The sequence below is a fragment of the Cupressus sempervirens genome, chromosome 8, assembly GCF_028749045.1.
Source record: "Cupressus sempervirens isolate cs-2001-9-10 chromosome 8, ASM2874904v1, whole genome shotgun sequence".
In the NCBI taxonomy this organism is placed as follows: Eukaryota; Viridiplantae; Streptophyta; class Pinopsida; order Cupressales; family Cupressaceae; genus Cupressus; species Cupressus sempervirens.
The window spans coordinates 554,598,771-554,615,921 of record NC_143125.1 but is presented as its reverse complement, the minus strand read 5'-3'; the positions used below and the strand labels follow the sequence as shown (position 1 = coordinate 554,615,921).

At 32.7% G+C, this 17,151-nt stretch overlaps 1 pseudogene; it reads right to left on the bottom strand.

Moving 5' to 3' along the window:
• Positions 1-3,073: 3,073 nt before the first annotated feature.
• The window catches only part of LOC149543630 (uncharacterized), a 182,661-nt pseudogene continuing 168,583 nt past the window's right edge, over positions 3,074-17,151 (bottom strand).

The window sequence follows — 17,151 nt, the reverse complement described above, 5'->3', positions numbered from 1 at the left end:
ATAATTGTTTAAAACAAATAATGTTTGAATAGTTTACTATTGCTACAACATAATTTGCCTCTATTGTGGACTGGTATGTACAATTTTTTGTTTACTTGTCCAAGAAACCAACCTCTTTCCAATAAAGAAAGCTCCTTCACTTGTACTCCTTCTGTCATCAACACTTCCTACACAATCTGCATTAGTAAACACTTTTAAATCCAGATTTTCTCCAAGTTAATACCATAATCCATAAGCTTCAGCTTGTTTCAACTATGTCATGGTCCTTTTGATTGTCATCATGTGATTTTCTCTTGGTTTTGCCAAAAATATTGCTATGATACCAACTACAAGGGAAATATTAGGTCTTGTATGCACTACATACTGCAACTTTCCAATCATGGATCTATACAATATATGATCCACTTCATTTGATTCATCATCCTTGCTAAGTTTCAATCTAGTACACATAGGAGTCCCAACTACTTTACAATCTTCCATACCAAACTTTTTTAGTATCTCCTTGATGTATTTTGATTGAGTGATGTAGATACCATTCTTATTCTACTGAATTTGAAGACCAACAAAGAATTTGATCTCACCAAACATTGACATTTCAAATTGCTTCTTCATTTTCTTTGAAAATTCTTTGTATGCAGTATATGCAAGCAAGGTGTTGACACCTTCCAATCTTGCAATAGGAGCAAAAGTTTCTCCATAGTCTATTCCTTCTTCTTGACAGTATCCTTTGCATACTAGTCCAGCTTTGTTTCTTGACACCTTACCATCTTCATTTAACTTGTTTCTAAATACCCACTTAGTTCCAATCACATTTTTTTCTTTAGGCCTAGGTACAAGAGTCCATGTTTTGTTTTTTTCTATCTTCTCTATCTCTTCATTCATATCCTTAATCCAACTTTCATTTTCTAATGCATCCTTGACACTTCTAAGTTCAAAATCAAAAAGTAAACAAGTACCATTCAACTTACTTCTTATTATAGTTCCTTTAGATTTGTCTCCAATGTTCTGATCTGGTGCATCATGCCTCCTAACATACTTGGCTAGCATAGGCTCCTTGCTTTTTGAATAACTTTTTGTTATCTTCTTGTGGTTCAACTTATGGTTCTGGTTATTCGGGCTCAATAGCTATTGACTTGGTAGCTTCTATTTGTAACTCGAGTCCTCGCAACTTGGTAGGCATTAGCTCAATTTTAACTTCCTACAACTTGGTTACTAAAGACTCTAGAGTAGAAGATTCTTGATTGATAGATGTATCTAGCACTATATCAGGTTCAATGAAAACAAATCTCCTATAGTCTTTTAGTTCCCATTTTCTTTCTTCTTCAGTTCTTTCTACAAACTCATTAACTTTTACATGTGCAATTTCTATGACTTTGTGAGTAGACAAGTTCAAACATCTATATGCTTTACTCTTGCAAGAATATCCCAAAAATATTCCTTCATCACCCTTCACATCAAACTTACCTTTTCTAGATTCTTCCAAAATGTAACATTTGCTTCAAAAAACTTTTAGGTAACTTACATTGGGTTTGTACCCATACCATAACTCATAGGGGGTTTTGAATGAGCCCTTTTGTTGTACTTGGTTCAAGTTATGAACTGTAGTGCTGATAGCTTCATTCATGTATTTGATATCAATGCTCTTTTTAATCATCAAAGTCCTTGCACAATCCATGATTGATATATTCCTCCTTTCAACTATTCCATTTTTCTCAAGAGTTCTAGGGGCTAATACTTGTCTTTTGATTCCCCTTTCAATTCAAAAGTTATTGAACTCATGTGAAATGGATTCACCACCTTTTTCTGACCTCAAGAATTTCATTCTATTGCTTGTTTCCTTCTCTACTCTAGCCAAATACCATTTGAACTTCTCAAATGATTCTGATTTCTCTCTTAGGTAAATGGTAGTTATGATTCTTGAGTAGTTATCAAGAAAAAGAATGAAATTTTTTTCACTAGTATAACTTTCAATTCCAATACGTCCACACAAATGAGTATGTACAATTTCTAAAACTTCTTTAGACTAATAGTTCTTACTTTTAAAGCTAGTCTTTCCAATCTTGTCAATTTGACAATTCTTGCATAGACAAACTGCATGTTTCTTTATGTTAGGAATGCCTCTTAGTTTCCTAAATTTACTTATTTTTACCAAGTCATCAGAGTTCACATGACACAAACTCCTATGCCATAACCAACTTTCTTCAACTTGAGCAATAAAACATGAACATTCATGAAGTTCAAGATAAAACAAGTTACCTTTTGTTTGAGTGCTTGATCCAATTAGCTTTCCTTTTCCATCCAGTAGTCTTACTTTTCCATTCATGAATTCCACTTTGAATCCATTATTGAGTAGTTGTGCCACACTCAACAGATTGTGTTTTAGTCCTTATACCCAATATGCATTATCACATACAAGTTCTTTGGTTAGTGAGATTTTTCCTCTTCCTTTTATGCAACAAGGTTCAATATTAACAAACCTCACATTGCCACCATCATTGTCTTCAAAATGTTCAAACTTACTTTTATCACCAGTCATGTAATGAGAACAACCACTATCTATAATAGATGTACCATTTTTGCTCACATGAAAAATAAGTGCCATTTCCTCATCATTATCAGATTCATCTTTTATAGCAATGTAAATAATTTTATCTTCTTCTTCTTCATTCGAATCATTAGAATCCTTAGCCATGAAACATGTTTTCTTACCTTTTTCCTTGAATGATTTGAATTCTTTCTTTCCATTTCACTTGTGACCTTTCTTCTCATCCTTGTTCTACTTATTTGGGTACCTAGCAACAATATGTTCAATTTCTTCACAAGAAAAATAGATTAGAGGAACCTTACCTTTGTATTTCCCTTTGTATTTCCCTTGGAATCTAAAAATCAGTTGCCATTCCTTGATGTTCTTCTCATCAAGAAACCTGATGGTACCCTTGGTCGTCAAGTGTTTAGAAAGGCCATGCACACAGACTCATACATCCACTCTTCCTCCCACCACCATCCCAACCAAAAATTTGGCATTCTTAAGACTCTTGCTCTGAGAGCATATAGAATTTGTGATGAGGACCACTTAAGCCTTGAACTCAACCACCTTCGACATGTCTTTACGCTTAATGGTTACTCTCATAGACATATATCCAGAGCTTTCAACCAAGCCCAGTCCCTCCACCTTTCCTCGTGTGATACCAAAACCTCCCCTCGCCCTCCCGGCATCTTTGCCTCTCTCCCCTTTGTGGAAGGCATTTCGCAAAAAATCTCCAAGATCTTGACCAAAAAAGGTTTGCGAATAGCTTTCAAACCCTTATCCAAGCTTAGAAACCTTGTCCTGCCTTCAAAAGACTCTAGAGAGGCGTATTCTAACTCAGGAGTCTACAAAGTAGTTTGCTCTTGTGGGACATCATATATTGGTGAAACGGGTTGCTCTTTCCATACTAGGATCAAAGAGCACGTTGCAGACATTAGGCATGATAGGGTTTGCAAATCAGCCTTAGCTGAGCATTCTTTCTCCACCAAGCATCACATCTGTTTGGAAAACACACAAATCCTAGCCAATGAGGACAACTATTTCAAAAGGAAGCTTAAAGAAGCCATTGAAATCAACAACCACCCCATCAACCTTAACTGTGATGATGGTTGGACCCTCAACCCCTCGTGGCAGCCAACGTTAACCTCTAGGTGCAGAGACCATCATTGCGAGTAGTAACCTCTCTCCTCGCCCTCTCTCCCATCTTGTTTGGTCGCTCTTGCTCCACCGGTTGGGTTTCCTTCTTTCCCTCGATTGCCTCTTTTCTTTGTTTTTAGTAGCTTGCCTCCTTGCTTCTAGGGTTAGATTGCTATTGTGGGTGTGTGTTGGTGTGTGTGTACGTGTGTTAAATTCAACACATGCACACACAAGCTTTGGTCATTCAGCTGGTGCTTTGTTTTTAGTTATTTGGTTGGGTTTTTTGAAATATTTGTTTGTTCAGTTTGACATTTGCGCAATCCATTATTTTTATTAACAAAATTCTTTTATAACGTGTGTGTGTGCTTCGGTATATATATATACTTACATATTTTTATTTTTATTTTTCTTTTTTCATTAGTTATTTTTTCCTCGTATTAGGTGTATATATTCTTTATATTTTTTCATAATTTACTCGTTTATGTGTATGTATCTAGTTGATGCACTATGTGCATAGTTATATATAAATATAAATAATACTATATATATATTTGTTTGTTTACATCAATATAGATTTTTCCCTCCACTGGCCCATATCTGCCCACATCTAATTCTCATCCATGTTTATGTATATGTGTCTATACATATATCGAGTCTTAAATATTACACACACACGCGCATAAAATTATATATATATATATATATATATATCAAAAAATGATACACACATACACTCATTATATACTATATCTGCATGTGTTCTACCCAACACGTTAGATTTATTCATGTTTTTGTCTTTAGACAGTTTTATTCCTATTCACATTTTCAATTTCTTTATTTTATTTTATTATCATTATTTATTTGTATTTTTATTTTTATTGGTATTTTTAATTTTATTTCTAATTTTTATGTGGTTTGTTCTTTAGGTGGATGTTCATTTATATATTTATTTAGCAATTTGTTCGTGTGGGTTTTCTTTGCTGTGTTATACGTATTTCCAACTTACTTTTTAGTAATTTATTTTCATTTTCATTCATTTTTTTGACTCTTATTTTTGTTTTTTGTTTTTTTGTTTGTTTTTTGTTCTTAGTGGGGATGTGCATTTTTTTTCCACATGCCCTACAGCTGGCCATTTCTTTAGTTTCCTTTTCACTTCTCTTTTACTTGTTCCCCTGTTGATTGGGTGTCTATCACTTAGGGTCTTCTATCCTACCATCTCCCCATTTGACTTTTTTGGTGTGCGTGCAATCCCCCTCCCTTAGTCCCTATATCTTTGAGTCTGTCTACTTCTGCAACCCATTTTGTTTGACATCTCTTGCTCTCTTCATCCTGATGATGGATCACTTGGTGTGATTCGAAACGTTGATGGTAAAAAATCTTTACACAATCAAATCCAAAAATATATCTGTTTAATTTCCCTTTGTCTTTTAAATATTTCCTTGCTAGTAGAGTTTCAACCACCTCAAGATCATTTTCTGAACTTTGTTCTGATTCTTCTTCACTATCTGACTAAGAATCCTTTATCTTCTTTCCTTTCTCCTTGAGTGAAAGCTTGGCTTCAAATGCTGATTCAATATTCTTGGTAGTTGGAACATAATTTTCATAGTTATGTAGTTCGAATGTAGTCAATCTTCCAACTATAGCCTCTAAATTTATCTTATTATTTGCTTCACATCTTCTTTCTTGAATTGCAAAAAATCTAATTGCATAAATCAAAAGTACTATTCTAAGAACTTTACTTATAACTATTTCCTCCTTGGTGTCTCCTCTAGAAGCTTTGATTGAACTAACACTTTCTTTAACTCTGTTAATATATTTTGCAATGTTTTAAATTCTCTCATCCTCATTTGATCAAATTGACCTCTCAAACTTTCTACTTTGGCTCTTCTCAAATTATCATTACCTCCATAGATATCTTTCAGCTTGTTCCACATTTAGAAAGTAGTTTTAAAATCCTTGATATCATCAAATTGTTCATAACTTAGGATAGATGCAATATCTATCATCATGTTGTTGTGAGTCTTCTTTTCAACAATATCATTGATAGATAATGTGCTAGTAGGTTCTACATATTCTGCATCAAGGTACTTGAACCTTGTATCACCAATAGAAGGTAGATGAAGTCTCATCAGTCCTTGCCATGTTGATAAGTTATCTCTGTTAAGTCTTGGAATTTTTCTCTTATGAGACATCCTAATCTTTAGCGTAGATCCTTGAAATCATTTCTTGCAAGCACCAAAAGCTCTGATACCAATTGTTGGAAATGTAGATGGAGCAACTAAGAGGGGGGGGGGGGGGGGGGGGTGAATTAGTTATCACAAAAACAAATTTACAGATCCCTTAGATGTCAAACAAGTTATGTACTACTGTCACTCGATCAAACATTCACAAAAATGCTATAACTCATTAGTTTAACTTGTTACTAATTTTTAAGCATTCATAATTATTAAAATGCATGCAAAAGTGAATACCATTAACATAAGAGATACGGGATTTAATGTGGAAACCCAATATGGGAAAAACCACCAATTAACTAGCTACCGATTTTCACTATTCTGAAGTGATCCCTATTAGGAGCCAACCTTGTTAAAGGCTTATGAAACACACTATTAGCTATGACCCTATTAGAGGATTTATTCACCCTATTAAGAGTGGCCTTGCTAGAGGAATTTTCAACAATTTAGTAGAACTGTCCACCTTGTTAGAGGATTTACAAAATGGCTATTAAACCAACTTTGTTAAGAGATTTTGGAACCACTAATACAATGGTTAGAAAGTAAAAATGAAATGACCTGAATAAGATGCAATTGAATTTTCTGATTACAGATCTCTATTTTGCACCATTAGATCCTCTTTGATCAAATATAGCTTTGTTTCTCCTTAATGATCTCTGACCATCCTTCAAAATTCACTCTCATAATAATCAGTCCACCTTTGCATTCATATCACATCAAATTCATCACACTTAAAATTCACAACTTGACCTCTCATATATACCATTTAGTTTATCAAGTTAGCTCAATTACAAGTTACAATCACCTATAATCATTACCATAGTTAGCTAGAAATAATACTTAAAACAATTAAGCATTAAATCATAAATTAACAAATTCCTTTACTGGCTGACTCTGCTTGGTAAACATTGCTTCAAAAACAATTTCTTGAGTTAAACATCTCAACTTCATTAATACTACAAATTCTGCAAAATCCTTTGGCTATCGAGTGAACTCAATGAGAACTAAATTTCCTTCACTGACTATGAGAGCTCGGTAAGAACTATTTTCTTCCACATTTTCTTCAGATGATCGAGTAAGCTTGGTAGACACTAAATTTTGTTTGCTAACCTTGAAAGCTTGGTAACAACTTTCTATACAAGATAAAGTCTGAGAACACTTGGTAGACACTGCAAATCTTCTTGCAAACCAAATGATCTTGGTAAGAGCTAATAGATGAATTCTATGACATTTGTGTAATTGTATCCAACAAGTTCAACCTTAATCCGAAGGATTTACCCTAGACTGATACAATTGTTAGAGAGTAACAGTAAGGCTTGATTTGATACAACTTATAATTTCACTTGTAGATTATAGATCTCTATTCAATCATCCATTCTGCTTGGCTTTCACTCATTGTAGCTCTGATAGTTTTTTCACCATTTAATAATTCATCTCTTTAATCCTTCTTTCTTAACATGCCATTTCAGACTCTTCTCTTAGGTCACTTGATAAGCAAATCACTTTGACTCTATGTCTGCCTTAGGATCCCACATATGTCAACCTTTCTTCATGACCAACCTTTCATATAAATAGGAAATTAAGATATTTTGTTTCTCATTTTGCACCATTCAATTTAAGTTTTGGATGGATTAGATAGGATACAATGTATATACACCATATTCAATATCTATTCTAGAAATTTCTCTTAGAATCTACCTTAAATTCACCTCAAAACTATTTGCGTTGAATTCTATGGCACTAGATCATTATCCTTATCTTCCACCTAGTTCACACAATTCAAGAAAACAAACTTGTTAGCATAGATTTAGAAAATCCATGATCTTTAAAATAAGGTAGCAACTTGGCATTATCAACCTTCTGATGCTTGACACACACTGTGCTACTTGACATCCTCTATAAAATCACTTGGCATCAACTAAACTTTACTTAGCATCAACTATCTTGCTCGACATCAACTATAATTTTCTTATACTCGGCTCCAACTAACCTTTTTCTTGGCTTGCACTAACTTTTCTCAACACTTTCTATCTACTCAGTCAAGCTTAGTAGACAAACTTTGTATAACTTGTTCTTCTAATCTTTCTTAGTGTAGCCAACATTTGTAACCTTTCCTCTAGGTGCATTTGTTACATCTTTTGATCAAATTCTCTGAACATCAATCAACTAAGTGATACTAAATAAATTTGATAATTAGTCATCTTACCAACAAATAGTAGGTTTGACATCAGTGACAAAACAATGATTGAAACACGTAGTCTTCTTCAACAATTTCTCTCAACAAATGATCTCAACAATCTCCTTCTTTTATTAGCTACTCCAATCCATTCTCAAGAGTTATGCCATGTGAACTTTGACAAATTGATAAGCATTAGTAAAATGAATAAAGTAAGAGGAATACAAAAATTGAAGAAACGTGATAATGTTATGTGTAAAAAGTATGAGTTGACAAAATGAGCTAGTTTAGTTTCAAGAGAAAAAAACTATTCTTTTGATGTTATTTTAGAATTGGTTCATAATAATCTTTATGAATCTATTAGTGTACAAAGCTACTATGGTTATTAATAATTAATTCTATTTATTGATAACTACTCTAGAATAATGACTATGATGTTTATTAAAGAAAAATATAATGCATTTCAAATGTTTAAGTGATATTTGGGTAGAGGACAAATAGAGATAGGTAAAATATTGAAGTGTTTAAGATCTAATAGAGGAAGTGAATTCATATCTAGGGAATTCAACACATTTTTAAATGATAAAGGAATTAAAGATAGATGTATGCACCTAGGACCCTACATAAAATGGTATATCTAAAAGGAGGAATAGATCGATGATGGAATATTCTAGGACATTAATGATAGTGAAGAATGTTGCACATAAGTACTAGAGAGAAGCTATAAGTACAACTATTTACACCTTGGACATAGTACAAGTCAAGAAAGGTGCAAAACTTACATCTTTTGATCTATGGTCTGGTTATGTGCCTAATGGGAATTGTTTCAATGTTTTTGGAAGCAAGTGTTATATATTGAAAGAAAATAGAAATGGAAAATTTGATGCTAAAATTGATGAAAATGTATCCTTAGGTTATTCCACTAAGAGAAGAACATACATTTTTTTGAAATCTAACATTGACAAAATTTTGGAAAGGACAAATGTGAAATTGTTAGAAATAAAAATGGAAAAGTAAAGTTAGAGGAACGGGGAGGGGGGGCGAGGTAACACTTCCAAACTTTAACCATAAAACATTCACCACACATCCATCTCATAATTTAACTTATAAGCTGAAATAGCTAACTACACATTTGCATCCATACAATAAAACAAATTTAACACATAGCACAATAAATTTGGTTACCCATAAACCATCCAAGGAGAAGCTAAAACTAGGGTGGGGTTGACACCAACAAATCTTCACTACTACAGTTGTAAAGTGTAGCCAATTATAGTTAGAATGTGTTTGGTCATAATGTAACGCCCCGCCAAGGGATCCAAAGAATCAACCTAAAATCTCACTAAGTTTGGTAGCATTTTTTTTTTTTAATACATGAAAGTATTATCATTTACAACTAATCCAATTACAACGTATACATAAATATGGAAGCAATAGCAATGTCCATCTAGAAGTAAACATAACAAGTTACATTCTTTAAGGATCCCTTAACGTTGAAATACATCTAAATCAACTAACATTATCAAATCCATCTAATACAACAACCACATGAAATAATAATGATAAGTCCAATGTTTATACACATTACATTTCTAAATGCTCAATCATCCACTGTACATGTCACAAGGTATAAAAAGCTTAAAAGAATATCCATTTTTGAAATAAGGTACATCATCCTACTCTACTCCATGATACAACAAGGTAAAGATAATCACATGTCACACATGATACAACATCGTAGAAGATATAGACATCCAAGATCAAACATAATAAACTAAATGCATGATTCCTTCCAACCGTAAATTGCATCATTACATCATCGTGGATCCTAGCTATCCCTCCATGTGTAACATTCCAAATCACCAAACCGATCATCAATATTAAAAAAGTAGGAATGTCAAACCTATACATACTACATCATATTTAGAAAGAAATCTAACATGAAAATATAAGCATAAGATAACATCATCTAACATATGCTAATCATCAATGAAAGAATACATATCCACCATCATAAAGAATACATCAACCATGATGTCTCAAATGGATCTCAAATGATAAGAGTGGAAAAACACTACCACCCAACCACGTGGAACCTAAGTGGTCCACTCCCACCATGGTGAGGAGATAATCTCAAGTCCCAAAAAAGTTAACAAATCACAAGGTATAAATACTTACTAAGTACAGGAATCCTAAAAGTATACTAACTCAAAGGTTCTAATCACAAAATCGACATCTAATTCCCAGAGGCACACAAAGACATGTAGGAAACCTACTATGCAAGCAGGAAAGTGTCATCGCTTATATCATGTAGAATTTACCCTAGCAATTAGCTTACAACTCCACGGGTCCCTACTGATCCTTATGCAGCCACTAGTATCCCCTCATACTGACAAGGCATTCTATGGAATGCAAGGTTGTAACCAAGTGTTCTCTCTACTCCCATCCTAGTCTGTACAAGAACTTGAGGCATGGGCAAGAACAAAAAAATTATCTTTTTAGGTTCATTAAGTCAGTATTAGGTGAGAATGTTTTCACTTATTAAAACAACTTACAATGAGTTACCCTAGCAGTATCTTAGGGCCCCGACCCCCATTGCAAGCCACTTCTCGACACTACAAGCAGATAACCTACCCTAAGCTCATGGAATCATAAATCACCCTAGTCCTATACAAGCGATTGGAAAGAAATATCAAAAGATAAGAACATCAAATATACATAATAAAAGCATCAAATCTCCATGAGCAATTGAAAAGAAACCATAGAAAATCATGACCTCAACAGTTCTCTATTGGCAACTGAAGGTATCACTAATAATCGAAAGTATCCATTGGTTCTCAATAACCAAAATATATCTCAAAATCATACTAATCAAAGACTCCAAAATGGTTGAGTCAAAACATGTCACAACATGATATCATAAATCAACATTTCAGTCCCATCATAGTGACTAGAAAGTAATCCAAGGATAACTGATTGATGACTCAAAAATGATTAGGTCAAGTGTCTCATACATAAGAAACTCGGCTTCACACAAGACTGGAAAACAATAAGAATTAGTAAATACAACCATTTCATAGAGCATTCCATCGCATAACCATGGTTGGGTTTATAAAGATCAGGATTAAGACATCATCATGACATCACAATCATAACCCTCGAGCCTCTGGTAGATGTCCTAAAATTGGTCAACACTATTCAACCCAAAAACCCAAAATAGAAACATAAAGAATATGCAATACAAGAACATCCTTTGGTTTTGCTAAAATATTTAAGTTGAGTATGGAGGTTTCCAATTTCCGTTTCCAATTTTAGACATTGAATGGAGGAATGTTTTGCATGTTTTCCTAACCCATGTATATGTTTGGTAAATAAAGGTTTCCCTTTATAACTTTAAAAATCGATCTTCCAATTATTATAATGATATTTTGTTTATATAAACGTTATTTGCAAATGTCCCCCATTAAATTTAAATAGTAAATTTTGACATGAGAATTTACCAATAAAAATCTTTTCTTCATAATCCAAATTAATTAATTAAATCTATATATTTAAACTATAATATTACAAAATAATTCATTATTATAAAAGATGATCCTTTAATTCAAATCATTTATCAAATTATGATAATTATTAATTACTAATAACTTATATACATACTTACATATATACAGACACACACACACACACACACAGACACAGACACACAGATATATATATATATATATATATATATATATATATATATATTTATATATATATATTTATATATACATGCATACATAGATATATATATATATATATATATATATATATATATATATATATATATATATATATATATATATATATATATATATATATATATATATATATATATATAATTATTAATATTAACATTTTATAAAAAAACAAAATATAAAATCGAATTATGAATCTGAACCATATAACCTATGGTTCATATCATTACTGTGTTTTTTTTTATAAATGAAAGCGAATTAAATAATTGCACTATCGACTCCCTTTTTTAAAGGGAAGCCGTGCGGCCTACCACTGTCGCAGGGCCTGTGACGGTAGTCACAGTACTTGCAAGAGTAGGCACAGCTGTAGGCGCATTCATAAGGAAGAAACGGGGTGGGTAACCCCAACCCCCCACCCCCCCCCCCCCCCCCCCCCCCCCTCCCTCCAAAATTTGATTTATAATGTTATTTTATAACATTTTTAATAACATTTTTCAAACATTGTTATCAATACAGATCGCGATGTGATTTTATAAATTCTCATTGTGATATATCATTTGTACTCTCAATTATACACACACACACACACACACACATGTATGTATATATATAAATGTATATATGTATATATATGTGTGTGTGTGTGTGTGTGTGTGTATATATATATACCCAGAGTATTGTACTACAACATAAACATGTGTGTGTGTGTGTGTGTGTGTGTGTGCGCGTGTGTGCAGATCTGAAAATATAAAAAAAAATGCACACAATCTTTTAAAGGCTTCCTATAACACATCTATTCTCTAAATTTATCCATTAATTCTTCTAATAGACTTGACTATGAATTTTTAACCCTAGTCCAGAGAATTCTTAGATCTATGCTTGTGGGGTTTCTCCTATAAGAAATTTAAATATCCATGACAAGAATAAAACAATTGGAACATTCACACATAGAATCTTCAGAAAGTATTTAGAAGACACAAAGAAGACATGAAGTGTGAGAAGTAGAAATAACATAGGTAAAATCACAAGAGTCCACCCAGATTTTGATGCTAATTCGCTTCTCCTCAGAAACTGGAGAGCAAGCTCCTTCCTTCTCCCATGTTTCCAAGTCCTCCAATGTTTCAAAACGCTCTCTCTTAGCCTCTAGGAGTGCTCGAATATAAAGGACTCTCAGGAAGCACCTAGAATGTCTCTAGAAACAACTAGAAGGTGTAGACAACTAAGCACGAGCTTTTTCCAACCTTCTAGATGAGTCATAAGGTTGTAGACACCATGTGCTTAATTTATGCGCTAACCCCCGTGTTGTTGACAAATGAGAAATAAAAAGGCATGTTACTCCTAGGCAAGCTTATAACTTTTATTTTAATTTTTATAACTTCTATTTAAATTTTATTATAACTTTTATTATTATTTATTTATTACTTTATTATTATTTTATTATTATTATTAATTTTTAAGTAATTACTTTTATTTAATTCTTTTATCAATTAATTCTCATTTAATTTAATTATAATAAAAATATCAAGGATCAAGATATAATATTAATTTTCCTCCAAATAATTAATTTATTAATTAAATCTATTTATTTAAGACTTAATTAATAGAAAATTCACCATAGACCTCCAAGATAAAATATGAAAACCCAACATAGAACAATCCATACAAAATTAGTCTAAAGGGTTGAAAATCATAAATTATGTCATCCAACACATTTGGTGGGTGAAATATCTAGATACTTGTCCTATCTCTCTAGGACAATGGTTTAAGGGTTTGGGATTTGGACTTGAGAATTTATCTCCCTTCTCTTATCATTGAGATAGTGTAATAGGATATGCTCATCCTAGCAATTCAAGGAAGTCGATACTCGATACCTGCAACCTACATAAAAATTGTGCATGTACATAAAATACATATAATGCTAAGCTAAACAGGTAATGGCAGGAAGTGGTCCATTGTGTAGATCCTGACTAGAAGGTGACTACGATACCCTTCCTTAACCACATCAAAAATTCCAAACAATAAGAACAAAAAAACACACCATACACATGCAAGTATGGGGTAAGTATCCATAATAAAACACATGAGATAATAAACCATCTAACTAATCATCATCAATAACTGAAAGCAATGTAATGATCATCATGCATACATGAAATGTAGAATCTAAATAATCTCATCATATATCAATTGAATCTATAACATAATGTCTAATAGACTCAAAACAATACCACTAATCCATCAACATAAAACTAGTCTAACATAGTCTGATAATGATAACAACAATGTGTCCAAAAAGATGTGAACGAGGGAAGGCACTACACATAAACTATGATCTACCCTATCAAAGGCTACAGAGATTGTTTGGTCTCACCTTGTTAAAGGATTTACACTCACAATTAACTAAGCACTTAGTTAAGAGATTTACAAGAGCTTGTTAAGACTACAAAACTTGTTAAGGCTACTCTATTAGGAGATTTACTCCATATCACTTGCTAAAATGATTCAACACCATTATGCTTTGGTTAGCACCTCACTACTAGATCTTAGATATTCTCAATATTGATAAATCCTTAATCCTTCTAATCAAATATGTCTCGTCTATCCTTTCTCTATCTCTCTATATACTCTCTAACTGATTCTTTAGTTCATAACACTATAATAATCTCCATAGCCACCAAAAATTCTCTCTCTACACTTAGCATTCATCTCCCATGCATCTCTCTTACAAAATCCTTAGGGTTTTCTTTGTTGAGTAAATATAGGTAGAATGGAGTTAGATTAGTATCAATGGCTGAGGTTGATTGATATTGAAACATAAAAAACCCTTAATTTGATTGGTTGCATGTACTACATAGGGATTTGCAATATGAATCAATCTTTATCTTCTACAATCAAAAAATAATGTTTATGTCAGCCCAAAAATGGTTTACAGAGTATCTTGAGCCAATAAAAATATCTATGTCATTGATTGTTGACTCATCATCTAAAAGATTTGATGCTTGCCCAACACTACTCTCTCAATGTTGTAACTCAACTTCAAAACAACTTGGCATACACTATTTACTTGACACCTAAATCACTTGGCACATTCTATCTTGTCAACTCCTAAATGACTCGACATACATAAACTTCTTAGGACATAATAGTGCTCGACACTAACTATCATATTTCTTGACATGTATTGTTTGGAAACTTATGCTTGACATACATTCTATACTCAGGTTGCACTATGTTTCTACTAAATAATGACTTAAGTGTTTTTTTACTACCTTGTCAAAACCAAAATGAGGTCAACAATCTCCCCCTTTGACATGAGTGGCAAAAAAAATGTTTCATGCATATTCAACCATATTACAAGCATAACTCAGACAATATATATACTTGACTCAACTCTCATACAAAATTTGTAAAATTCTTTCATCCAATTATATGTTTTGACTCTAGTACTCCATTACTCCCCCTTAGTAGATATTTCAATTTTTTTTTCATGCACTACTTTTGATACTCCCCTTGAGCAGATATGAGTCTCCAAAATTTTATCCCCCTTACTTCATTCTCCAAAATAAAACTTTACTATTCCCCTTCTCTAACACTTATGTAAGATAGGTTATATACTTTGAGTGTATTTATCCAAAAATGATTTATTGATCTTCATTCTTATCTTCAGTTTTGTGTCACAATTATTGCTAGGTACCTCTAGAGATTGATATTGAATGTCTAGCTAGGCATCAAGGTCAACTAAGCCATCATGTGTTGAAAGATGAGAATCTTTCTTCATCAATTTCTCAACATAGGCTACTTCCTTGTGCAAAACTTCCATGTCTATAGTCAACATGGATTGGATACTAATCAAGGTGGATCTAATGATAGCATCTTGTGCTTGTAGCTTGATAAGCTTACCTTGAGTAGAAAGCAACCTCTAAAAATGTGAGTGACTTTGACAAAGAGATAACTTTAAAGGAGTCCATATTAGATGTAGATCTCCTTGTAGATGGTCAATAGCCCTCTGAACTTCCTATGTAAAATGATTAACATCACATAACTTAGTGTACAGAGAGAAAATATTCTCTAACAACTTCTTTACACTTTCCACTTTGATTTCTAAGTCAACCTATCCAAGTGAAATTACACTAGATATCTTCTCTAAAACCTTTGTATAAAATTTAAATTTCCTTTTAGACCATTTTAAAATTTTGACATTTGAATCCAAGTCTTCATCCTTTATCTTCTCAACAATATTTACAAGCCACTCAATTATAGGCTTATCTTCATTCATATCAAGGAGACTGAAAGCATCATATAATATATCATTGATGTCACACAAAACTATCTTTTTCTTGTATTCCCTTCTCAATATTTCTTAACTCTTTTTCCTTTGTAGAGCTTCCTACAAAATACACATCTCTTCAATAGTGATTTTGTTAAGATAAAAATTTGGGAATTCAATCATTTCATCTAAAATTACATCACCATATGACATATCATTTGCACTCTTTTACGTACTAGGAATAGGCCTTGATATATGCAAAGGTGTAGCATCTATGCTCAACCTATGAAGAGTGTGACTTGTAAGAGGAGATACATAAATTGGCAATGTGACTAATGTCTATATAGAAATCTGTTCTTCTAGCTTAGTAATCAAGTTTGACTCTTTAGTCTTGTTATCCTTCTTCTCTTCCTTTTGAACTTTACCTTATACTTGTGAAATAGGTGTAGGAATTTCCTCCTCACTTGTGTGTGCTTTAGTATCATCTTTATCAACAATAATCAGTGCTAGAAAACCTAAACTGTTTAGGCTAGGCAATAATGTAGTTGTTTCCTATACTTCTAACTCTTTTATTTGAAATACAAAAGTGGGCATTGCAAATGGTGTATTAGTTGTAGCAACTGTCTATACCAAGTTTTCACTTTAATCTTCTTGAAGATGTTGTGTGTCTTTCTGTTTCACTTCTATAGATTGAGGGGCAACATTAGATGTTTCTTTTGGTTTTTCCCTTGTAGATGCAAATTTTTCCTTCTCAATCTCATCTACTCATACCAATACAATGTTTTTGCATAGTTATGCTACTATGGTAGAGTATTTTAATATCTTTTTCAAATCCTTCTTAGTCAAAGGATTGACATTCTATGTTGATGTGTCAGAAACATCCTTGATGAGCACTAAGTCTAGTTGAATCACTTGGTCTACGTGTGAAGGACTGACACTTTTTTTAATGTCTTCTACCAAGAGAGTTATTGTTGTTGTAGAGGCCTCATCTACATTAATTTCATATGGTGAGAGCTTCAACATTCTAAATCTATATTATTGCTTGCACATATGTGTAGTTTGCATCCACT